Raw genomic sequence first — 27,425 nt, forward strand, 5'->3', positions numbered from 1 at the left:
AGGGGCTTTTTAGGGAAAGAGGAGTAGAAGAAACAAATCTGCACTGTCCTCGCACTCGTTATCGCAGATTACGTTGGAGGAGACACTGACGAGTCCTATGCCTCTCCTTCAGACTTTAGATTGCCATCCGCACCGCAGTTAAACATTTAATGTTTTGCGTCTGATGCTGCATTAGGTAGAGGTTCTCCAGGAGTATCTGGAGAAAGGTAGTTCAGCACATTATTTCCTCTTAGGTTTTCCACAACTATGATATTTAGACTCTAGGAACTTTTCAGAACGAACTATGAAGGTTAGCAAAGCACCGACGGTTGTTGTTGTTGTTGTTATTATTACAGCCACTAATATTATGACTACTACCGATGAAATACATCTGTCTAGCAACACAGAATACCTCAGGTATAGCGAAATAACAATAAAAGATTTCAGTAGACGTCCCCGAGTCCCAGGAGGCAGGGCAGGGTCTCTATCAGGGTCCTGCAGCTTGTCAAAACTTGTCTAATCAAAAGAAGTGAAAGTGGGGAGCAAAAGCACTGGGGTTTTGCCGTGGAGCTGGAAGATGGATTAGGGATTGAACTGAAGGGATTCTCTTATGCCATCGTGCTGGTGAGGCTACATCGGGCATTTGGAATAGGAAATATCGCCGATACATTGTCAACTTTCCTCCGTAAAATTACGCGAATGATTCTCGTGCGAAACATCTGTCAAGATTTTACCCTTAGGGAAAAGAAAAAAGAAACCATGCACCACACACCCACACACCCACACATACCGCATTTAAATGACAACCTGTTAGATGCTGGGGAACCCCGGGGCTCTTAAAGAGGTGTTGCTTGCGTTTGAACTAATTTAGAGATACTTTAAAACTAATTATTGCTCCGTTTAATAATTGTTCAGTTTTCTCGTCCGGTAGCAGAAGATTTAGTCATAGGAAAAAGCTGCAAAGATATTTCCAGCCGCCTTGAGAAAGTACAGGGACGTGCTCCAACGCTCCCGGTGGGATTGGTCTTGTATTTTATATTGCGATGTACTCATTTAACGTTTCTCCATTCAAACTACCACTCGTTAGTTTTGTACAATTGTGGACAAAAAGAAAAGAAAAGAAAAGAAAAATAACCCCGAGGAGGTCTCGCTGGCACTACAGTGTATGTGAGATACCGTGTCCTCTTCGCCTTGCAGAATTTACTAGGTGCAGTCCTGATTTGTGCATGGGGTTACGGCGCTCCTGGCGTGAATCACGTAGCCAAATGAAGAGGAAATACGCAGCTTGCCCAGCCTAGTGCTGCTCTTTCCTCAGCTTGGAAGAAATCGGGGAATTTATGCGGGTAATTCAGTTGCTCTATATTTTGGAGCTATGGAACTGTAATTGTTTTATATCCTAAATGTGTGTGTATATATGCATATATGCACACATATTAAAATTATATATATATATAAAATATATTCTCTTCATATGGATAGGTATAGATTAGCTGTTTAAAATGATTACTTCCAGGATAAATGGGAAGAAAGCTGCTATCATTTGTAAAATCGCCATGCTTCTCTAAAAGAAGATTGAGAAATTAAAATACTCCCATACATTTTATTCCTTGGCGTACTCGGAAGTCAATCAGCTTCTGGGTATCTGGGATTTTAGAGATGTAAACATTTTTTTTTCACATAAGTGGGCTTTAACGGTGGAGTCTGCTCTTCTGGAATTAGACATATTATAATTTTTAGTGTCTCGTTTTATTCACTACTCATCAGACGAGTTTGTGTGATAATCTCGATTATAGTTTAGTCCGCAGTAATATCGCACCACCCAACTTAGAAGAGTGCCAAAAATACATGTCGATTGATGGTAGCAGGCGCCACGTCCACGGTAGTGATCACAGTGCTAAAGATCTCGTTTATAAAACATACTCGCTATGTTACTTTCTTCTTCTGGAGGAAATAGTCCCATTCCCATGTCCAGTTTTGGCGGAGAGATTATTGCCTTGCTTTACTTCCCAAAGGCAAAAGCAACGCATGCGAAACCAATTGCCTGTTCGGGCTCTTCTCACATCCAACGCCTTAATACGATCAGATCGACTATTAACATACAAGCACCATCTTTCGCTAAAAGGTTTAGCTCGTCCGAGCAGCGAGCTCTCGGGCAAAGCCTGCCCCAGCGTGAGGCAGGAGAGGGAGACGGGACCAGGCGAGAGACCGGGAAGAGCTTTATTAGATAAGTACATTAATCTGGATCCCAGCTGTATTTGCAGCCTTTTCCAAGATTCCTTTCAAAAATCTTCCTTGTCGGATGTGGGTTCCCCTAATTAATCACTCATGCCGTTGTATACATTACAGCTCAAGAGTGTAATTTTAGTCAGTTGTTTTGAAGCGCTTTACTCTTCCCATCTGATTTGCATTTGTCGCTTAAGCGCACACGAAACGTCACGCTCGCAGACAGGAGCCCCGAGCCCCGGTTCCCCGCGGCCCGCGCCAGCCGCCCCGGCCCCCGGCTGCGCCGGCTCCGGCTGCGCGCCCCGCGCCGGCGGCCGCGGCCACCCCGCCGGCCGCCCCGCCCCGCCCCGCCGCCGCCGCCGCCCGCGGCCACCCGCCGCACTTCCGAGGCCGAGCGGGGCCCAGCCTGCGGCGGAAAAGCCCCAGTGGCCTCTACCTTGGGCAGGCTCCGTCCGTCCGGAGCGGCTCCCCGTCGCAGCGCGGCCGGGCGCGCGGCGGGACCTGCCGTCCCCCTCGCGCGCAGAGACACTTGACGCGAGGTCAGCCCCCCGCCCGGCTTCGCCTCCCGCCGCGGCCGCCCAGCGCCCGGCCAGCCGGCAGCCCCCGGACCAGCCGGCCCTGCCCGGCGGCGGGGCCGCCCCCCGCGGAGCGCCGTGCCCCCCGACCCCGGCGGCAGGCTCCCGGCGCGGCGGTGCTGCGGCCTCCCGGGGCCGCGCCATGTCTACGTCCGCGCCTCTGCGTTAGTGGCCTCCGCTCGGGACAGCGATGGGAACTGCCTCTCGTCGGGGTTTACTGCCGCTCGCCCCCCTGCCCACCGCCGCGCCTCGCAGCGCGCTTGCCGTTTGTTAACTCCCGCTTTACAGCCTCCGTATGGCAACAGCAGGCGCGAGCAGCCCCGGCCCTTTCGCCCCCCAGCGCCGTGTAGGATATCTGCCTCCTTTCGCTCCTTTATTGCCCTGTCACAGCCCGGGGCTCCCTGCCGCCCCGCAAGCCCCAGCGCTCTCCGTGTACACGGCGGCGAAGCCGGAAGGGACGCAGGCCCCTTTATAGGGCAACCTTCCCCGCCACGGGTATTTCAATTCCTCCCGGGCGCCGGGACAGCAGCGCCGCCGAGCTCCCCGTCCGCGCTGACGGCCGTTTCCGCCGTTGGGCCAACAGCCCCCGCCCCCGCCCCCGAGGTGGTGCGTGACGCCGAGGCGGGGTCCGCCCCAGGGCGCGGCCATTTCGGGGCGGGGCGGCCATTTTGGGGCGGTGCGACGGGCTCCGCCTGCGAGGGGCGGGCGTGAGGCGGCCCCGGCGCGGCCCGCCCGGGCCCGCCCCGCTGCGCCGCTGATGGCTGGGGACGTCTCACTTCATCTGTCACCAGTTCTGCTCGCCTGCCCAGCTGTCAAAACAGGGGGTGTCTTTTTCATTCCAGCTCACAAAGTACCAAAGGGGAAAGGGGCTTTAATGCCTGTGTTTGGACACAAGCAATTATCCCTAATTATTGTTTTTCTTTTGAGCCTGCCCGTCCTGCTGGAGAGCCAGCAGATGAGCATGCCCTAATCCTCGCCAGTCGGTTGATCTCAGTGGGTTTTGCAGGACAAACCGGGCGAGAAGGCTTCGTGGCTTTCATCTCGATGTGAGTTTTGAACTGATTGAAACTCGTTGCGATGGGAGAATTAACCTCGGAGCCCAGGCTTTCAATGGCCTCTGATAAGAGATTATACGTGTTGATGGCAAGCTTTTCTTGGCAAAATGTTTTCAAAGGACTTGGAGCTGTTAAATCAAAGCACTATTGAATTGGTGGTAGGCCCCTTTAGAGCTCTCCCTCCTCCTCATTCCCTAGTAATATCTGTTGGTAATTACTGGCAGGAGTGGGAGAAGGGAAACAAAAAATCCCCCCTGAGCTACACACTCACGCACACATGGGTGATAAGCAATATTGGCTGGAGAACTACGGGGAAGCCAGAAGAAAATTTTCTTAATCCCACAGAGGATAATTATATAAACACTCATGATGCTTCATGATAAATCCTGTTCTAGTGATAAATCATCTCATGATAAATCTCTGTTTCTTGCTTTTGCAGGGTTGCATAGCAATCCAAGGACCCAGACTTCAATGTTCTTTCTTCAGTAATTCACCCTTACTGAAAGAGAAAAGAAAAGAGAAAAGAAGAGAAGAGAAGAGGAAAGGAAAGGAGAAGAGAAAAGAGAAGAGATGAGAAGAGAAAGGAAGGAGGTCTCACAGAAGAGTGACAGGCTATGTGAATCCAGCCGTGGATGTGTGTTCATGTGCATAAGAAAAGACAGGTAATATTTAAGAAATTTTGATGAGATTTCTTTAAACAGGAGCCAGTTAATCCTTGAGTTTGTTTCTTTTCCCTCTGTCCAAAGTTTGTGTCCTGGACTCTGGAATGACTCATGTCACTAAAGAGTCATCATAATTATTACATTTGAATCACATTTGGTCATGTGCTTTCTCTTCCACTGTCTCAGAATGGGAACTTTGGAAAAGCCTGTATGCGTAACTTAACTTTATATGTCCCCCAGCTCTTGAGCCTGGGATGCACCAGTCCATCCTGGATTTTACAAATGAGCGTGCATTTGTTCAGAGACAGTTTCAGGACAATGTACATGGATCTGATTTTGATTATGGAAGGCTAGTTTAGATTATAGCAGGAAGTAGAAGAGGAAATAAATGTTTTCTATTAGAAAGATAATTTACTTCAAGAGAAATGCTTACAAGAGTGTGTCATCCATTGCAGGAAGCTGCCAAACAGGGAAAAGAAAAGCATTTAGCTCTGTTTTGAATTCTGTGTTGCTATCTGTTGGCAGGTGTTTGTATGGGCCAAGGCTTGTTTATACAGAAGTCATATAACACTTTGTGACATTCTTATTAAAATGACATTCAGGTTTCATGTTGAGAGAAATAAAACATTGACATCAAACCTGGAAACATGTGGATAGAAGAAGTTTGTTAGAGCTGCCCGTAGTCAAAGATCACCCTCTCCAATATGGTACCCTGCAGTGGTAAGGAAGAGACAGCGGAAGCAAGGGCAGTATGGTGACAGGCAAACGGCAGCAGGGCAGAGGCAGTGGAAGCTGGCAGCAGGCTGTGTGTGAGCAGAGGGAACCTGCAGTTTGAGGACGGCTCTTCCGCCGTGAACAGCACTGAATGCATGGGTCTCCCTTCCTAGCCCCAGTATGTTCACTTTGATGCCTTGATAGAAAAACACCTGGAAAATGTCTTAGAGAGAACAGAGCAGCCTGACCAGGAGCTGGATTGCTGTAAGCCTGGACAATGAACTATGGACGCAATATAGCCAGCTGTCTCAGCAGGCACGCCCAGCTGCAGGAGGAGGACTGGGTTCAGGAATCTGGCAAATGTATACTGAGGGCTGGTAGTCTTGCTACTTTGATTGTTAGTTTTTCAGTTTGATATTTTATTATGTTTACTTTTTCTGTCTAGTAATGCTCCATGCTTTTGAAGTCCTTTGTTTAAACTCTTTACCTACGAGGAAAAATTATTCATCTTAGAGCACTTTGCTGGTGTGCCTTGGGTTCCCAGCTCTTGATCCAAGCCTGAACGGATGTCATTTATATTTGTAACAGAAATCTCCAAGACCTTGAACTCCACCCTTTTTAATGCCTGCAAGTGTTTGCCAGCAGGCTAACATGTAATCATTTTTTCAATTCAAAAGATTGAGCTATAATGATTAAAATACTGTGATTAAACTGAAAGTTTTGGGGGATTCAGTTGCTACAAAACCATTCAACTTGTATTGTATTATGGAGGTTTCCTGCCAGCAGATGATTTAGTGGGAAGTTTGTTAGTAATTGGGAAATACATTTTGAAAGTTGAAAATTGGTAAGGGTTTCTGTTTGTTTTCGTTAAACAGTATCTCAGCAGCAACAGAAATTCCAAAGTGCACATTTTGGCTTATTCAGTTCTTACTGTTGACTGGGTCTTTGAATACTGTGGAGAAGCTGGGAAGAGTAATTATAGCTTTACTTGTCCTAATTGTTTTGAATGTTGGAGTGTTCTGCAAGGGAGCCTAGAGAATTCACAAGCTGTGCAGGGTCTCCATAGAGTTTATACATTGTACAGGATCTTTTCTTCCTTGGTGAAGTACCTGAATTGTCAGTAAACTGCTGCAAAGCTTGTCAGGAAAGTATGTTTGCAGAGTATATACTCTCCATAGAAGCGAACAGTTGCAATAATGGAAAAAATTTGGATTTTATAGCTTACATAGGATGAAAGAAACCAACAGTTGGAGTGTATAGAGTAGAGTGGCTTTATATATATTTGGCAAGTCTAAAGAGTTGTCTGGGGCCAAGGCTGTTTCATTAATCATTGCTACTTCAGTAATATGTACAAGCCCCAAACAGTTAGAATGTTTACCACATAAAATAGCATGGGTCCAATTTATAAAATTAAAAAGATGGTTTCAGCCCCAAAGACCTTTAAATCTATATATTCAGTGAGAAGCAACCATTAGACGCAACAAACATATGCTGGAAATGTGCTCTAACAGCAATACCTGTATCAGTCCAGAGACAGCTGCAGCACACAGCTGCAGCTATGGTCAGCATAACACAAACTAGCACCCAAGGCTAGGTCTCTTCCACCGAAGGAGAGAGACCCACAGCATCTAATATGCTGATGGACCTTATGAGGTTCTTGTGATCAGAAAGGTACTCTGGCTCAGTGGCTTCTGTGGGCTCGATATATGCAAGAGTTTTGGCTCTAGCAGTCTCTGGCCAAAAGTTATGACATAAAAATAAATGACTTATTCATATGCCCTCGTTTATGCATCTCCATCCCATTTGCTCCAGTGCTTCCAGCATTTTACCTCTCACTCTCCAGATTCAGCAAAAGAGTCTTTGTTCCCTAGAGCAAGGAGGCCACATCTGTATTTCCTATCCAGACATTTCAGAGAGAAGCAGCACATATCACAGAATCACCACTGGCTGCAGAATCTGATTAACCAAACCACAAAGAGTTCCAACATGTGTCTGTCTGTCCAAATCTTAAGAAACAGAAACTGACATCACTGTAACTATTTTCTCTTCTCATGCAGATTGGCTATCTGATCACATGCACATAGCTATATAGTCCAGGCCCTGCCGTTGCATTATTCTTTGTCATAGGTCAACAAATGCTTTATTCTTCAAAGCGATAACTAGACCATGTAGAATTTGACTTTGGTTGTTGCTCATTAGGAACAAAGGGGATCTAGTATGTGAAAGCATTCTGTGGGCCAAATCCCACAGTCCTTATTTTTCTATATACTACTTGTGAATATTCGTATTGGTTCCTGTAATTGTTTTCAATATTTATTATGATCAAAGAATAAAAAACAGTGGGAATATCATATGTGTTTTGTCAAGTACTAAATATATGGTGTTGTAGAGACAGTTTCATTTGTATCTGGAATCTAATTGCGAAACATTCAATCTTTTTTAGTTATAAGTGAATTATGTTTTCCAAGTCACATCTGTTTTTTAATAAGAAGGTTATTTTTTGAAGTAAAAGGTAAGTTTTTGGAATGTTATCACTTGTTTAACAAAAGTTTTGCCAGGGAAGATACTAATGTTTGAGCATAGGTTGATACTGCTTGTAGTCAGATTAAAAAATAAAATCAGCTCATGGAAATCTGCAATCGCTTAAGAAAGGACTTCTATAGCAGTCCGTTTTTTTCTGGCTTAAGAGACCCAAAAGCAAAAAGACTTCAGCCTGTAGCAGGTGTCACAAGCCATAGAGGAGAAATTACAAAAATCGATAACATGCCAATACTACAAGGAAAATAAATGTTCACCAGTAGAGTTTAATGATGTTGAAAAAATACAGGCAAAAGCAAATTCAGATACACAACTGGCAAGGGGCTCAGACATTATCACTCAGGGGCTACGAGATCCTTTGCTGATATTTTGTTGGGCACTGAGTTTATTCTGGCATACTGCCCATGGGACATCTTGCTAATATGCAGAATAATGTGTGCAGAATCAGATATGCTTTGCAGAGGCAGAAGCTTCGATTAACTCATTTTTACTATTCTACTTCCCAAATCCTTTTCAGAAGAGAATCTTAGTACAGAATCTTTTCCTTAGTGTCTCTTACACATAGCTCAATTAAACCCATTAAATTAGTTCTATTATTATTTTTATCAATTGTTTCCCTAATTATTCTCTTGTTGCTCTGTTTTAAGTAATACTTATTTTCAACTGCCTCTAGATACACAGTCCTTAAAAATAAAATATCTTCCTCCAGGCACAGCCTAAAGAATGCACATTTCCCATCTCAAAGTTACAGATCTTCCCCAAAGCCTGCTTTTACCCCGAATGCGATACTTGCATAGGCTGATCCCCCAGGTGCTCCTATACATACAACTGCAGAACTCGTATTAATTCATGATCTTCCTTTCAGCTCGAAACACGCTGTCTCTACTGGCCATACACAGGCAGACGGACACAAACGGGGGCACAAGCCCTTTAAAGGCATCTTATTTGTTGGCTGATGCTATGAAAGTTTTGTCACCAGGAGGGTCTTTACCTTCTTAAAAAGAGACACATTCTAATCTATGCAGTATTTGCCAGCAATATCAGCCTTTTCCTTTTAAAAAAGCTGTGAGGATGACAAACACGTTTAATCTAAAATCACCAGGACTGTAGGAGACATTTTTCTTTTTGTTTTTTTTGAATGGGCTTAATATTTATTGAAATGCTCATCTGAATTCTCACATTTAATTTCCACCATTACTTTTTGTTTTGGCAGTATGCCTTTCTCTCCCCCAGCATGACAGCTTCAAAATACACCCGTACACTTTTTCCGTGCAATCTGTGAGAGCGGAATGGAGTGCCTTGCTTGGGTACACACCAGCTAGCGCTGACTAAGTGGTCGACTGGACACCTGAATGAGAGCAGGTGAGGGCAGATTTTGTTAGCTTGTGCAGCTAGCTGGGTATAGGCAAAGAAATAATTTCATTGTTATATGCAATTATGCTGGTACAGCTTTGAAATCACGATGATGTCTGCACCACGTCCTCCATATCCACAAAAATAAGAACTTAGATGGAAACAGGGGAAGAAGTGACAGATGTCAGAGTTTCTCAGGTTATAACATAGCCTAAAAAGACACTGAGAGACCCCTTGGAAACAGATGCCTTTCTAGCAGAGCGACCAATCTGTGGACTCACAAGCTGTATGCAGGCTGCAAGAAAGTAGCGCAGCTCCCATGCCTCTTGGTCAGTGACTAGCTAAGGAAGTGGCTGGCCTTCCCAAATCTCCTGTGATGTGCAGGACAGCAAGGGCTGAAGAGGCTAATAGCACCAGGTCATCCTGTGATGCACCTTCATATACAGCCTAGCCATGCCTTCCAGTGGGGCAGTGGGCCCTCAGCAATCTTTGCCATACTTCAAGTGCTCTCTGTTTTCCCCTCCTCTGAAGCACCGAAGTAAGTGGTATATGTGTGGTAGTTCTTGGTTCCCTAAAGATTCTGGTATACAACTTGTAGGATGGGGGATGCTACTCACTGCAGCCTAAAGGTTAGCGCATAGGGCTGGGAGGCCTGTTACAGGCCATAATGTGAGCTTTGGCTTTCATAAGCAAACCTCCAATCCATACTCCCTGCAGAAAAGCAAGGGATAGAGTCCTCCTGCGCCTGCTAATTTAACCTGAGGATAATTTACTCTGGATCTGAAATAGTCCCATCAATTTAATTTGTGGCATACCGTTGAAATATGACTGAAAGCAGCACAAAGAAAAAGGATTCTCTGGGCTACTTGGTAGCACCAGCCCAGAATCTACTCCAGCTTCTAGCTGTGGCCAACCTTTGAAACAAACGGAAAAAAAAAGCCTCACAAACAAAATATATATTCTGTAGAATGCATTAGGGGGAAATACCTTCTTTTTCCTCTGTAGGCTCCTAGCTGAAGCCATAAAGCATGATATGTTTGTCTTCAGTTGAGTTTGGACAAATCTTTTCAATGAATTAGGCATTTTGAGCACTTTCACTCGATACAGTAAAGAGTGATATGAGAACAAAGCCATAGTTAATAGAAAAAAGAAATCTTTGTGTGCTTGAATTTTAACTAAGATGCCTATCTGTCATGTTTGTGTGTCATGTTTAATTTATCTCAAGATGAGAGAACACTTACCCTATTCTAATAGTCTGTAATCCAGAAAGAAATGCCCTAGTGCACTGATAATGGTAGTTTCAAGATTGCAAAACGAGTGCCAGTTGACCTAAAGGATCTAGAAGGCAAAACTTTTCCTGGTAGATGGTAGGAAATGATTCACAATGATTCTATTTAAATCTTCAGCCCTTGTCTTCAGTGTCCAACAAATGTTTTTGTAGAAGCATGTCAAAGAAACCCCAAGATATAGCTCACTGAATGAATAATCACAACAAATAATTCATATGATTAACTTTGTTCTTTTATCTCCATTCTATTAGAACTATTTTAGCAGATGTCAGCATTTTAAATGCAATTGATGTTAGAAATGGTTGAGCACGTCTTCAGAAATAATTGCTGAACTTCAAGTCATTTATGGTCAGCTGCAGTGATGATGTGCTGTATATTAGAACTGAGAAAGCAGACTGTTGCAGGCATTCTCAGCTTACAGATGTTGCTGTGTTAGTTGTTGGTGTTGTAAAGAAAAGGATTCAAAGCTATTGAAAACAGCTGTTTCTCCTGTTAGTGCACTGGATACTTAACTTCTTGCTCTATATATGAAAATATCAGTGTCCAAATTTACCATTACTGCATAAATTGAAGACACTTTGATCTAAAGATAAAATAGGATGGTTCAATCTGTGTTAAGTAGCAGCTGCCCTAATGTATTTAAAAATACAGTAAAATAGAATATTTTGATTATTATTCTATAAAAATATGACAAGCATGAAATAAAGCAAAACAAAGAAAAATAAAGCAAAAAAAAGAAGCAAAGCAAAATAAACCAAAATAAAGAAAATGTTAGAAGAACAGTCATAACAGAATTCTGAATCAATAAAATATTTTGAAATTTCAAGTGTATTTTTAAAACCATCATTGTTATGTAAATATTTTTACATATCTGATTTTCAGGGCATTTAAAGTATTTTTTTTATAATTCTATGGAAACAAAATTCAAAGCCTCGCTACAACATGTAAAATAAAAATTCTGAGTGCCAGATAGCTTTTAATGTTGCCTGGACCATGGTCTTTTTCCTTTGAAAAAGTACCAAAATTTAAGACTCAAGATACAGAAATCATGCAAACTTTTGAAATTCATCCATGAAATGACAAGGGATCCTCTAAAAAATGGTAATGCAACTGGAACAAAGGGAGGAGCAGAAAGCACAGAAAAGAGAGAGGAGGAAGGTGACACCTATACCTCTATTTAGAGGAAACGGTGTGCACCATTTATTTGAGAATTAAGGAAACATTTCACACATCGATATGTTATTGGCAGAACTTTAGATCCATCTCACAACAATCAGTGGCCACTGTGATTCTGTTCAGGGAATGACCACAAAAGGCCTGTGTGCAAATATGGTTGTTTGACATACTACCTAAACCCATTTATCACAGACTCATCTCCCAGATGCCCTCAATGCTGTGTCCAGCCAGCAAAAGCGATTGCCCACCTCCCCTGGGTCAAAAAAAGGCCCATTAGACGCATTGCTCTCCTACCCATCTGTTTAAACTGTTATCTGGGGCAGCTAATTATATTTTTCACTCTCACTCCCAGAATCAAATGTATCTCTGAGTCTCCATATGATTGATTACATTAACTGGAAATATTTATAGGAAACATAGACAGTGAATTTTACTTCACCGTGAAGACAGAAACAGTAGTCTTTAGACTTTTTTTTTTTAAACTTTGTAAAATTGTGCTCAACAAGGAGAGCAAATGGAGAGCATTCTACTGTGAGCAATCTACTGTAGGTAAAAAGTCTCTCTAAGTGTGGCATACAATAAATGTCACCCGAGAAAATTATACTTATCATTTTTATACCTTGCCACTGGTAAGGTGTCTAAATATATCAAATGTACTGTTAACTTTTGATGATCCTTTTAGTACATATTGCCATGGTTCTTGCGATAACTCAGAAAGACAGCGATTACACTGGGCAGGGAAAGAGACAAACACTCCTCCAGACTGTGACCTTGCTAGGCTCAACTCTAATGGCATTCAGTGCAGGGCAGTGCGTGACTGGGAAAAGTTCCCAGCGAAGAGTTACTGGGTTGCAGTAAGCAGTTGGCGAGTTAGAGATTCAGCAGGCAGCACTCCTCTCTTGGCATCAGAAGTGAACCAATACTGCTGTACTGTCCTGAGAGGCAACCTGCTACAAAGGTGCCTAGATAACCAAGTCCCACCAAAAGTTAATTGCCTAAAAGTCTTGGGGAAGATGGGCTTGCAGTGTTGAGAGATGCTGTCTTTGGGGTAAAACACAGCAAGAGGCCTATGATCGTTCACTCTCGTTGAAGTTGGGAGATGGTTTTTAAAAGATGGAAATAGTTCTCTGAAAGGCTTGGTTGCAGTGGGGTTGAGTTCTTGTCTGCTCTTCTGCCTTTCTGGTCTCCTTCTCCTGTTTCAGCTGGGTATAGCACACTTAACACCCCTTCTGCCCCAAACTTTTCTGAGCTGCTCTGACTCACTTCCTTTCACTCAATAGCGTATGTGGTGTTGGTCAAAATGATTGTGTACAGTCAATATCCTACTATTTGTGCTTTAAAGTTCAAAAAGGCAAGCTATGTTTGTATATGTTGCATTCATAATTATGGTCAGAAAGTCTAACTTAGGCCTAAATTCACGAGAATGTAGGTAAACATCATCTAGTCAATTACTTTTATTCCCAGTGTACTTCCTGTATGATGGACGTTTATGAGAGTTGCTCATGACCTGCTTATTGGAGTCTGTTCCATCAGCTCCTTCACATAGGGTTGTTTCCTGCTTTTCTTCCTCGTTTAGCAGTGTATTGCTGCAGCAAACAGCAGCAGCAGGAAGCTCTCTGCTCTGCATGAGGAAAGTGTTCCTGAAATGTCATGCTTTCCTTAGAGTGGGTCACCAGTAGTAACTTGCTGATAGGAAGTGTGTGCTGGGGAAGCAATTTTAGAGGATTATAGTGACCACAAATGAGCAGACAAGAGTACTGGTAAAGCTACATCTCTGACAATGAGCTGTTGGATGCAATTTAAACCACTAACAGGCACTTTTAACAATATTGTATATTTTAACCTTCATGACCAAAACAGCCTCTGTCAGCAGAAAATAGTTTGCTGGCATAGCTGACTCTACGTTAGGAATAATTAGCCTTAGTCCTCCAAACATTGCTTACATACTTTCCAAAAGGTAAGCTTTAAAAGACAACAAATCCTTAACATAGTTTCATCCAGCAGAGGCTCATACACACATAGTATGTTTTCCTCAGTGGGTGCTATCTATACACAGTCCAGTTTGTATGTGCAGAGAATGGTACTATTTGCACGAAATATATTGGTCAGCTCTTTTACTGCTATCCTTGGCCAAAGGAATGTAAGTGGGGGGATGTAGCATGGGTTTTCTGGGTTTTCTGGGTTTTTGTTTTTTTTGGGAAGGGGTTGTTCTTTTTCAGTAGGGACAATCTCAGCTTTATGTAGGGACAATCTCAGCTTTATGGAAAAGCCAAACTGGAGATAATAAGGAACCAGAAATTCTCCGAAGATATTGCTGTTGAACTTAAACTAGAATAGTTTTTTTCAGATAAATATCCTCCCATTCTCTGCCAGATGTTCTTAGATTGGATTTACAAAGCTGTTTACTTTTTTTCTATTGTGATTTCCACAGTTTTGTTGATGGTTCTTTTCTGCACGATCTGATGGAGTTTTGATAGAAATTAATAGAACTGAAGACAATTTTGTTTAGGAAGCAAATGTTATATACCTCTATGTAGACTCTACAATTTTAAGTTAGATTTACTGGTTAATTTAAAATGAAATATTATATGTGATATTGTTGAAATTCTTCAAGAGAAAACTAGAGAAGACCGTAAGGAAATATTCATAAACTCAATTTTTGCATTGTGTTAGAAGTGACTGAAGCGATATGGTTACAGTGTATGAGCACCAGAACCTTTATGGTTTTAGAAACTTGCTTATTCCAGATTAGGAACATGCGAAAAATATATTTTGTCTGAAATGTTGTGTGGTCTCCTGCTGGATCTTCAGACATAATTTCTGACATCCTGTCTTCTGAAATGCTTAGTTGCATACAAAACCTGCTCACACTAAAGCTAGTAAAAACTTGTTGAATCCAACTGGAGCAGGATTGCTAAGTAGCTCTAAAGTTAAGAGAAGGGAAAAGTGCAACTCATTCACATACACTAGATCAGAGCTGTAGTTAATCACACAGGCATATTTTCTTTGCTTATCTGCTGGTAGATGTTTGTGTTATCAGCCGTGAAATTGGTTGCAGTGCTGGAAATAATGACTTTCAGAACAGGCTTTGTATCCTTGTTCTCTCCACAGGAATTTTGAAAATATCCCTTACCTGACTGCTGGCAGGGTATTTGTAATACTTTGTTAATACACCAGTAAAAATACGTATAAAAATTATTTCTGAGTTTCAGGCCAAATTTTACTCTCCACTTTACTAATGTTAGTACAGAGAAAAGCTACTGAGCTTCCCCTTTGTAACCAAAAGCAGAGTTTTGCCTTAAGGAATCTAAGTGCAAATAGCAAGGTATTAAAAACACAGATGTATAGATAAAGGTCCATGTGTGGAAATGGTTTATATTAAGAGGCAGTTGCTGAAGCCAGTGAGTTTTGTCCATGCAAGGCCTATTTAGCCCAGTATATTTCTTCATGAAAAGTTTTAGAGAAATCTTTAATTAAGGCCATTCATTCTGCCTAGACATTAATGCTTTGGATCACTCCTCCTCTCCTCCCATACCCTTTTGTTATTTTTCTGGACTCATGCTAGACCAAGCCTGAATTCTTCTTTAGCCATATATGCAACCAAGGTTAGCAGGTAGCCTTTGTTTTTTCACTTCAGCAGTGCATTATTTCCAGTAAATCAGAAATATTGTCATTTGTGATAACTGGCTGCATGGAATGCATAAGCCTTTTATTTTGCCTTTGCATTAAAGGCCTGCTAAGTTCTCTGCACAAAATGTCATTGTAACACCTGAAGAAACTTTTGAGGAGAAAGGTTCAGAGGAGAAAGGTTCAGTGAAGAACAAATTCAGATATCTTGATGCTGAATGAAGATGACGGAAAATATTAAGCAAACTAATTTCAGTTTTCCATTGCCTGCTAAACAGCCTTGTCACCTGGCTTCAGCATTTCTAATAATAGGCTAATAATAAATGAGTAATAATCCAATAATAGAGTAATACTCTAATAAGGAGTGAGTAATACTCTGTTTTATTTTTTGGTTACCAATGTGTGATAAAAACTTGTCTTTTTGACTTCTTCATTTAGATTGGAAAACATAATTATAGCAATGTTGTATTTATTTCAAATACAGACCCTTCTCACTAGGAGCACTAGTTTATAGAGCCTGGTGTTATTCAGATGATGCAAAGCAGCATGGTGAATGGGATCCTATGAGATTTTACATTTATTATCATTTATGCTTTTACATTTTTCATTGTTTTTCACTACTTTCAACATCTGCATGTAGGGCCAGAAGCAAGGAGGGATGTGGACATGATTATTTGTTGTGCTGGGTTTTATAAATCCTTTGCTGAATTAAGTTATCTGTTCTGTGTGGATGTGAGCCTTACCTTTCGGAGATCTAGATCTTAGTCATTGTGGTCAGATCTTCTGAGTCTTTCATCAAAATATTCCTCTGGATTTGGGTAGACTGTGTGGAAAAAAGTGTCAGTCGTGGAGTTAATGATGGGATCTTAACATACTATCATAGTAATTCTAAACTTTTCAAATTTTATATGTTTGTTTTTTCAGCTTGAAGTTCTTTTCATCTAATTTTGACACTAATGAAATAATACAATTAGTTTTAAAATATCTTGTATTGTTTCTCTAGTCACAGCACTCTGTGCTATTTCCAATGACTCAACTGGGCTTAAAGTTTTGACAGAGGTAGAAGTCGCTACATTATTTGTGGTTTTGGAGACTGAATCACTGCTAATGTGTTTTGCATTGACCAGTGCTTTCATGCCCGTGGTATAGGTGGATCTCCTGTTTTTCTTTAGTGCCAGACTGTGTTTGGTGGCCTCTAGGGAGAATGTGTGTGTGTGTATGTATGTGTGTGTACAGATGAAGTTGCAGAGCTCAGGGCACATGACAGAGAACTCCATCTTGGCTTTCTGTTATTATGCTCTACCCTAGGAAAATGATAATACATTTATTTGGAAATTGTGCATACAGTAGGAAATATAATTTTGTTCATAATAAATGTGCAACAAAATAAATCCAGGGGTTCTGATAGTGAAGGTGGAGAAGAGGCAGATCCAGAAAGCAAAGGTCATGTTTCTCTTCCTATGTGGGTCTTGGTTGGCCCTGCCTGCTCCTGTCTGAGCTGAACAGACTGGAAAAGGCATGAAGCATTCCCAGATCCTGCTCTTTGTCCCCACAGTGTCCTAGTAGACAATGTGAGCAAAGAGTGAATTCAGGCTCCTACCAAACACCATGGGCACGTGTGGTAAGTGGCTTTCTGCTCCTCCAGGTCATGGCAGAGCCACGTGGGTAGGTGGGACACAGGGAGGTGGCTAGCCAGTCAGAGATTTCTGGGGCTCATCCACAGGACAGGAGGGCATGTCCCTGAGCATGTTTAATGCTTGCTGCACACCTGAGGATTTCCCTGAGTAAACCAGTTGGATGGCCCTGAAGCTGGCCAAGAGGGTTTCTTCAGATAAACAGTGTAGCTGACTGCTGAACTTAGCCTCAGTCACTTTGCAGTGCAGGGTAGATATTGTCGTCTAAAGATTAATATTTGGTTAAAAATAGCACTAATGCTGAGCAGATGAAAACTTATTTACCAATCTACCCCCTTCAGGGGAGGGGCGGTTATTTCCACTTGCCAGTTTCAACTTCATTTTTATTTAATCTGTATCTTTTTTTAATAATCTGAGCAAGCAGCCAGAAACATCTCAGTCTTACGCAAGAAAGAAAAAGTAGTCCTGTGAGTTCCAGATATCTGCATTGGTGTAGGCTGTGCAAGTGCATAATTATTTATTATTGTAAATGGCATCATCTACTAGCATTTGCAGAATTGCACATAACTTAGTAGATTCAATAAAGCTGCTGTTATTTCTTGCAAATGTCTTTTTGAGTGTGTCTCTTAGTGTGGTGCCAGAAGTGAAATAAATTTCATTGCTTAATTTCTTTGCTGTGGCTGATTGAATAACTTCAGGCATGGCTCTAAGCAATACTTCACTCTCTGATGGAATGTGTATACATGGTTATTTATGAAAAATTGTGTTTTTCCAGGAAAGCATGGAAACCAGTATGAAATAGATAAAGGAAATACAGCAATCTAGATGCCACATCAAATATAGAACATACAGCAAAGAATGGTTTTTAACTTCTGTATTTTGAGCTAAACTAAAGATCCAAAAAAATCTTAAATGCTTTGGAAAAGTAATAAGTAACTAAGAGAAATGTAATGCTTTTTATTACATCCACTGACAGTGATATTCAACTAAGTGCAAGGTTTCTGCAAAAGTTTGGCACGCTCACAGATGAAATCAGATATTGGAAAGTGTTAAGAATTAGTAGTAATGAAACTACCAGGCATATGTTGTCATGTTACAGTTGGAACTTGACTGTATTATTGATCAGCAAACAAGCAAAAAGCCTAGGACAAAACCAGCTGAAATAACAGCTGATTCATGTAAGGTCAAGTACAGACATAACCATAAACTGAAACAAACCAAAGTAGATTTTGTGCTCAGAAGGATGAGCAATATAGATGTTATGGGAAAACATTTGACAGTTACTTTTTCATGCTTCCAGAAAAGAAATAATTATGCAATATATATATATATACACCTAATGCTAGAACTATTCTCCTCTATTGCACACCAAGTGGAAGATGAGAATAACATTCCCTTTGCTGGGTTTGACTTCACTAGCACCTGTTAGAGGAAGCCCTGAGAAGCAAAGATTAAATATGGTACATGGGTACAACTTCAGGTATCAAGCTTTAAGAGTAACAGCAGGAAGAATTCAGTAAAGAAATCGCCCTTGCAAACTGGCAAGATATTCTGGGCAAAAGTTATTCAGTGGTACTTGGGGACCAGTGTTTTGGGGTGACGCACACTGACAGATCCTGCCAAAAGCAGGGTCTGCAGAAAGCATCTTCCCTGCTTTTGGCAGAATGGAGTGAAAAGCTTTGGACTACGTAGTGTAATAATAATAATGTCACGCCACGCACCATTTCAGCTAAGTGCATTTCACGTAAGAACAGATCATTCATTTATACAGGGGTGCTTTCAGAGGCTTTCAGAGGCATTCAGAGGCTACTTGCTTGGACAACTTCAGCTGGATATCAGCCCTGAGCTGAAACTAATGTGATTGCCACCAATGAGTAGCAATTCCCTTGAAGAAGAAACCTAAAAATTGAGAACCATGTAGAAATGAGGAATCTTAAATAAAGTTATGCAACTAACAGAATGGATACGCAATATGGTATCTATTAAAAAACAGACAAACGCTACATGTTTATTGTTCAAATCTAAAATGAAATCACATGATGTGGAAGAGAAATAGAATTGCCCTGTAATCACACTGATGATTAAATGTATTCAGTTTTATTATAGGAAAAGAGATCTGTACTAATTTTATAAAGCAAGTTCCTATAGCCTGATATATATATTTTGTAGTTCATTTTCACATTAGCTATTTATTGCCACAAAAAATATGTAGTAGTGTTCATAAAAATTGTAGGCTAAGGAAAGTTGCAAATGGTTTCCTGAATGTTTATGTATTTCCACTGCTTTTACAATTTATGAAGAAAAAAATATACAGAAAGAAGGAAAGTAAGTTGCTCTAATGTCCCTTCCTATGTCAGTGAGGGAGGGTGTGTGCTTGCTGTGTGGAATCCCAAGAACAGGCTTCAGGATCAGAAGATGTAGATTCACCCCATGCTTTTACCTATGGCATGGCCAAAGAGAAATCACCACAGGCAAGTTGATTCCTTCATCGTTCCTGGAAGTGAAGCACACCACTGCCCACCCGGAGGGAATCAGAGACTCAAAACAAAAGCCTAGGTTCAGCATCTTGAAAAGGACAAGGCAGCTCAGGAAGCTCAGCCACAATGACATGCACATGGAGGAGGTTGTTACAGAGAGGTCAGCGGCATCAAGTGTGAAGCCTAGCTATGTCCATGCTTCTGCTCCTCTTTGGGGTGTAGCACTTTCTTGGGATTCAGAGTCTTTGTCTGCCTAACTGAGCCAGGCTCTTTCTCTTTAAAATACGGCCATCAAAGCTGCCCACTATCATTTGGTAGAGTATGAGTTTGTATATTAGAGCAGAGAATAAAATACTCATGTGCAGCCTATGAAGAGAGAGGCCCAGCTCTCATATCTGCTGCTGAGAGGTGACAGAAAGTAGCTTTAACCTCTACTGCAGGAGTACATAGTGTGCACAGCCACTGTATAACAGAACTACAAGATCCAGTGCATATTGCCTCCTACAACATGGACATTTTAGGATAGATAAGTTGTGTTCAATTACTCAAAGCCCAAACAGACTTGGCAGCTACTGGAGTGTGAACTTCCTGGATTATTTTCTTGGATTTAAATACCTAAATTCTTCCTAAGTATCATTTTAGATGCCAAAGTAGCTTCTGTACTCCTTGCCATTAGTCCCTCTAGCTACATCTGCAATGTCTCTTGGAAGTCAGGCAAGGGAACAACCTGAACCTAGTGTTTTCTGACCCAGCTCCTGCACCCACATTGCTGCTGGTGGGACTCAAGCTGTTCCCCTGATTCCCACCCTGCAATACCTCCACACCTGGATGACATTACTGGACAGAAGCTTTCCTGCCGAAATACTCTCCCTGGCTTGCTTCCCTAGGAAACTTTATGGCAAGGAGCAACTCCTGCTCCATATGCTGCTGGACGGCAATGATATTCAAATACCGCATTTAAAGACATGATGCAGACTACAGAGTCATGCAACTTTATTACTTGGTTAACTTGAAAACAACCTAGAAAAAAATTTCATTCCACTCACTTGTGGCTTCCCCATCTGGAGGACATTGAGCTAATCTCACTAAGAGAGCTGTCACAAGCATATTGGGTGGATCTCATCCCTGTTTATGTCAGTGGGACATGCACACTGTCACTCACTGATTCTAGTGGAGTTTTTAGTATGAGCACTAAGGAGGGACTATGCCCTTCCAACAACTGGCATTGCCATATAAATTAGGATCTCCCATTGTTTTGACTTCATAGGCTGATAAAAACAAAAATAAAATGTGTACTGCTCAATTATGCAGTTTTTTCCAGGCTAGCGGTATTTTCTAGTTCTAGGTACGAGTCCTTGAAAAAGCAACAGCTAGTGCAATGTGTATTTCAAACACGGTTTTAAAAGCACAAGAAGTAAAAGAGCAAAGAGGAAGGAACAATTTTAGTTGTGTAGTGGTGAGAGTACTGCAAGAAGAGCATGTACCATTTAGCAGGACCCAGGGTCCCCACAGCCCCACGGAGGCTCTGCCACTGTAGCGTAACCCTGTGTGTCAGGGCACTCCCACTGCTGTATGACCGGCTGCACCCTGATGCAAAGTGCATTAAGTAACCCTGAGAGGGTCTCCTTTCAGCTGACTTTAGGTATCTCTCAAACATATATCTGCATCCAAACTGTACATCTAGGCTCCTTTACAGTCATAGGAGAGAGAAAACTTCTGGAAAGCAAATCAGCTCACTGATTTTTTATTAATGAGAAGAATTGCTTTCAGAAAACGTCTCTCTTGCTGCATTTTTCACTGCTGTAAAGGAAATCTAAATGATTTTCTTAATGTACAATTTATACTTATAAAACAAAGAAGTCTCACCATGATATATGAATTTTCATTGTAGGAGAGAAGTCACACCAATGGGAGGAGAATTAGGAGGAGTTTACCAGAAGTATCTATCTGTACCTGTGTGCTCCCTGTCAGCACTCACCTGTGACGTAACAGATTATTCTCAAAACCTCTCTCACCCTGATTTGGAGTGGGGACTTGAACTCAGCTCTTCCATATCCCAGGAGAGGAAATCTACAGCCAATCTGTTGGATAATTGCACTCTCTCTCCTGTAGAAGCTGTTCTGTTTTGTATGAATAATTAACTACTCATTACAGTAGTGGTTTGGACCTGACTTGCCCACATCCCAGATGAGCACACTAATCAGCAGGCTGGAGAATCACTCTCTCACACTTCCCGTTCTCCTGTCTGGCTCAGCAAACATTTAATTATTTATACAAAGGGTTTAATATTGCTTAAAGAGAATTTGATAACTGTTTTTCTCTGTCCTCAGGTAAGTTCTTGCTCTCAGGAACACTGGGCTAAGTATGATTGTGCGTGAGCAGGGCACAGGGAAAGGCCTTCTTCTACACTTCATAGCAATGAGGCCTAGCTTGCCTACTTCCAAAAGGAGGGTCACAGCTGAGAACCTCAGCGAGGCATGGCTGGGATTCATGCACCTGAATGCCTAAGGCATTGCTGTCCTTAGCATTTCACACCTAAGGGAAGGGAAGTCCCCTCTTTTCTCTTCTAGAGAACCTAACTCTTCCCCTGGTTGGTAGCAGAAGCAGGAATGCCTGCTTTGGGAACGAGGATCCCAAAGGGAGCCTAAGCCCCAATGTCTGATCTGCGTTCTTTCATCATCTTACCCCTTGTTCCTCTGACTCCGTGAATTCATCGCAGCAGCTCCAAGAAATTATAAGTGAGACTTTGGACTCAGTTAGGTGTAGTACCTGATATGAACTTGAATTCTTCAGCTGAATCACAGCGGTTCAGTTGCAGCAATACTGACCAGGCTTTAGGGCTTCTTTCAGGTGTGCCAGCTGTGTTCGACCTGCATGGAAGGGTGGGACTCCAGTGTACACCAGGCTCTCATCCCACGCAGGTGACTTTTGCCAATGGGGTCAGAGAGCACAGGCCAAAGTAGCGCCCCCTTGCGTGCTGATATACGGGTGCATGTAGGCAATTAGGAGACCGAACTCGAGCGCAACATCAGGCTTACAGCTGTGTGGCAGCCAGGAAGATCAGTCATACATGTGGTCTTACTGTTCATGGGCACACTGATATGGCATTTAAGCAAACAAATGTCCTCCAGACTGTTCACTGTGTTTTGTGAGAATTCAAGGAGAAAAACGTTTCTGGGGATGAGGTGATCTGTTCTAAGGAAAGCTTCCATTTGAAGTCCAGAAAGAGGGGAAATTCCCACTGAAACCTGTTCACTGATGAGGACTAAGCAGTGATTTACAAAAAATTGCAAAAACTGCAATGTGTTGTCATTCAGTCCCACCAGAAGTGTCTGCACCAGCAGAGAGAGGGGGGCAGACCCATATTTGCTTCTACTAGATGAGTGTGTGGCCCTAAGATACCTCAAAACACCCGCCTGACACGGACATGTTACTTCAGTGTATGATTGCTCAGCAGAGTGAGGGGACTGGTGGTTTGTTTGGACATGCAGACTCATGTGATGCAGAAAATTCAGCATTCTATGTTAATGGCTCCTGAGAGAGGTCAAATCCATTGCAATGGACGTCAACTCACAGCAGTCTGCTTATATGAACAGAATCCTTCCCAAGGTTAGAGAAAGTCAGGGAAGGGGATAGCAATAGTTTTCTAAAAAAGAAGGAAAACCAGCCTTGAAGTACAAATGTTACAGAAGGTGTTGGAATTATTGTGGGTGGCTTAGAAGCTTACAGGCTGAATCCTTTGTCTGTCAATTGTGTTTTATAATATTGACTTGACCTGCCATTGTTCTCTGAAGAAGTCAGTCTTTTCAAGATGAATGACCTTTGGCTTAGCAGGCTTGAGGTGTTAAGGCTGTAACTTTAATGCAGAACACGTTACGGTTAACCTTTAAAAACATTTGGAAATGAACACAGGAATATCTGTTGAATAGAATACTTTGTGAAGAGCAAATATCTGCCTGTTGTCCAGTTTATCATGAAGGCTGAACCTGCTGGTTGTACTCTACAAAACCTGAAATAACACCCAGTTGGCTGGGAGAGTGCCACTTTTTGCTTATTTTATTGTGAGATTGAAGATCTCCTGTGTGGCTATTTTTGTTAATTGTAGTTTTTTATCTTTCCCTGGTTGCCTGCACCTCTAAAAGATGCTCCCTCTTGTGGTCTAGTGAGATTTATGGCACAGGATATGAATTACACCATGCTTGACCCTTTGCATAAAGCTGGGGGGGGGATAGGGGACAAGACAGGGATTTATGAACTGGAAAGGGGGTCATTCATAAACTTGATTTGTGACTGATTATTTTCATTGTTGCAAGGTACCCACATTCACCTTCCTCAGAGACAAATGATAAATTTAAATTGCTAACTAAACATTTGCAAAGTCTTCTGAAAGAAACAGGATTGTCCTCTTGAGTAATGATTCTCCTCTCTAGGAAACAAAGACAGTGCTCCATTTCTCATCAATATAATAATAATAAAAATCATTTACATGTCTGCTTTCCTCTGTAGGAAATAATCTCACAACAGTTTACAAAGGAAGTCAGTATCATAATGCCTTAGGAACGCAGAAGTGAAGGAACTGTTCAACATCATAGTGGTTTCTTTTGATTGTTAATTCTGCGTGCTGGTTTGGTGTCTGTATGCAAAACATTTGAAAATCCTATTCCCTGAGGAGCTTATGTCAATAGGCTGAGAGTGAATTTCTATTCTGGCTATCATCAACATTGATATCCCCAGATGCTGCTGATTTTGAAGTATGGTAGAACATTTCACTGAATTTTTAATTTGTATCGTATATCTTAGTCCAACAGCAGACAATTTAAAATCAGAGAAGACCTGTAGTAAATCCGGCTGCCTCAAATAATCGCATGAATATTCCTTCAGAATGCTAGTACTAAAATGTTTCTACTTTTGTCTGTGGGGTCGTTTGGTCTCTGCTAACTACTTTTTTGTTAACACATTTCAGAAAGCAATAAGGGAGATTACATGAAATCCCCACTCTGTAGCTCCCTCATCCTTACTCCTGCAGGGCTGTAGCAATGGGGCTGCAGGGTAAGGGGCAAAACGGTAGCAGTTCTCTCTTCCCTTTCTTCTGATATTGCCTGAAAGACTGATTGTATTTAGGCCCTCCACTCTAAAATCAGGTATGAGTGGCAAGAAATGTCCAGCTCTGAATTATGTCTTTCCCCTCCTACTGACCAGCTGAGAAGGCCTCTTTCTAGTATCTTGCCTTTTATGAATCTCACATCTACATTTAATTACCTTCAGTCATTGAATAGCCTCTGTGCCTAACCTGTGCTGTGACTTGCATTTGGGTAGCAAGAAATCCCTATCCTCTTTATCCTCTTCATCTCAGACCACGCTGTCAGCAGACTTGAGGGCTATAGTGGTCTTTTTAAGCTCTTTTCCCTTTTATTGCATGACCTGTTCCTGGTTCTTCTCTCCCTTTATAATGTGGATTTGGTCCTGCACGCATTGACGTCAGCAAGAGAATTCAGTGGACACTAGGTCGGGCCTTTCCTCTCTGGTGTAGCTACAGGTAGTTACATTGGCCTTATTATCCTCCTTTTCCACATGATCTCTGGGACCTGCTGATTCCTTTCCATTCTTGTTATTACTTTTATTCCCCCAGCCCCAAGGCCTTACTACTTCTTTCCTTCATTTTGACAATCTACAGATACCAGGCCTCTTGCTTTATCACCCTCCAGTCTTTCCATCTGAATCACTTAGAAGCACATGCTCTGTCTGTGGCCAGGCCCTTTTCACCTCCTGTCTGTACCTTCCTTTAATTTTTTAAATCGAATTCTAATTTCATGTCTCATTCAAAGCCTGCAATACATAGCTTCTGTCTCCTTGTCACTTTTCATCCCTCCATGCCAATCAGTCTATCCACTCTGCCCACCTCAGCGTTACCCCTTCGGTTGCTCTGCTGATCACGTTCCCTATCATTCCAGGTCATATCTTCCATCTGCTGTTTCCCCACCTCTTCCGCTAAGTCTCCCTATAAACATGCAGTTCATCAACCAAACCAATAAACAATTCTCTGCTCTTCTCTTCAGCCACAGAAACTTTAAAAAAAGAGGAAGATCTCAAAGACTGTGAGGTTTTAACAGAACAAACAAAAGATTTCTTATTTATTATCATTTCACATCCAAGTACGTCCTAGGGCCCAGTCCTACAAACCCTGTTTTGCAGGCTGCCTGATACACGACTCTTTAGGCTCTTCATCTGGAAATAATTTTTAGCAGGACCTTCCCCACCCTTCCCAGGATTGTAAGTTCCCCAAGATAGGGACAATATCTTTGGTTTGTCTGTAAAGTAGAATGCACAGTTGTGATGTATAGCAAATGTAATGCATAATAATATCTTATAATGGTGACATCAGCATGTTGACGATTAATATCATTACCTCAAGCAATTGGTGTCCGTTGTAATAAAGGAATACCTGACTTGAAATGGATAGCTTATGTTTTGCCTTATGTTTTTCACATACTTCAGCTTTAATTTGTGAAAATTCTGTTTAATCTTGCCTGCACCAGATATTCACGGTGCCTGAAACAGGCTACCTGCTTCTGCTCATTTTGGTAGAGAAACAGTTACGAGTTGAGGGGTAAGGAAGAGAGAAGGAAGAATTCATACACAGAGACAAATTGTTTCAAGTCATCATAGGAAACTATTGCTTTTCACTTTAAAAACAAACAAATAAACAGCAAGAAATGTTTGTCTTTATGCTTTTTGTGCAGTGAGATGAGGGCTTCTTGTGTCACTTTATGTAGCATCATATGATGAGATGTTTGTTATCCTCAGATAACCTGAAGCAACATGATGCTCTCAGAAATGGAATTGCACATGGCATTTCATATTCAATGTGTTAGAATTCCTCAAATGGCCACAAAAAGGTTTGAAACATTTTTGTTAGGGTGACTGAGCAGATTTCTAGCAGACAAATTTAGCAGAAGCCTGAGCTATTCTTTTAAGACGCTTTTTGCTTATTCTTGATGTCCCTTATGACTTTGCCATAAAAATTTACTTCTGTACATATCTGTTGGACTAGCACCTTGACAATACAAAATGCAGAGTGTATAGAGGCATTTTGAATACTCATTCTTACAGTAACCTGTGTACATGAACGAATAGACCCCTCAGCCTTCACCATCACTGCATTTTCAATCAATACACACCCGTCTGCTCTTTACTGACACTGTGATACCGTTCATATATCTGTCTTGTCACAGCTACTCTGAAAGTAAGGCTGTACCGCTCAGGGTACCTCGAGTCTATTTTAGTGCCCTCGAGTCTATTTTAGTGCCCTCTAGATGACCTCCAATGTTGCCTGGGTCATTAGAGTAGATGCACTAATGGATCTAGCTGATAGTTTCGTAGACCCATCACTCCCCTGCTCAGCCAAAGCATCCTTGATTACATCAGCAACTTGCTGCTGGCAGAATGGTGCGGCTCCAGATTATGGTAATGTTCGTGTTTGCCTTCAGAAAGGGGGAAGGGAAGGATCCATAAACTTCTAATTAAAACAAACTGAAGTCCTGAGAGGAGCCTTTTTGGGTGAGTGAGATAGGAAACTTGCACTTGATCTGCCATACTTTTGCCACTGGCTTTCCCTGCAGCCATTTGGAATTACTAGAGAAAGCTAATGCAGCTAGCTAAGACTGTCAGAAGACACATTTGAGTGAATTAAAACAAAAGGTGTACAAAGCTGTTTATCTATTTGGACTGTGGCAGTGGGTTAGAAACAAACAAAAGCAATAAATGGAAAGATGGGTTCCAAAGATGTTTACAAAATATACAGTATGGCATTTGTACTAGTAAACATCATACAATAGACTCATTAGTTTTCAGAAGTAGAGAAAATAACATTGAACATAAGAGACATCTTTCCTTTGAAGCCATTGAAATCAATCCAGAAATTCACATGCTTTTCCAAAATTGCCTAAGTATACTTTTATACGATAGCTCATTAAGAAACTATTATAATTTATTGGATTTTGCAAATACTCAACTCAGTTATCATGAATATTTACAAATTTGAAATCAAAATAGTGCTCGTTAATAGTATAATTATTACAGAAATATTTTAATGTGATACATCAGCTATTCTGCGCACCATGTGT

General features: G+C 41.7%; 1 long non-coding RNA gene across 1 annotated transcript; it reads left to right on the forward strand.

Moving 5' to 3' along the window:
* The first annotated feature begins 3,502 nt into the window (after window positions 1-3,502).
* LOC104152926 (uncharacterized) lies at window positions 3,503-22,813 on the forward strand. Its single transcript, XR_696089.2, has 4 exons — window positions 3,503-3,823; window positions 4,272-4,494; window positions 8,960-9,108; window positions 21,194-22,813. It is a non-coding gene; the product is annotated as an uncharacterized lncRNA (long non-coding RNA).
* Window positions 22,814-27,425: the final 4,612 nt, after the last annotated feature.

The sequence above is a fragment of the Struthio camelus genome, chromosome W (assembly GCF_040807025.1).
Source record: "Struthio camelus isolate bStrCam1 chromosome W, bStrCam1.hap1, whole genome shotgun sequence".
NCBI classification, from domain to species: domain Eukaryota; kingdom Metazoa; phylum Chordata; class Aves; order Struthioniformes; family Struthionidae; genus Struthio; species Struthio camelus.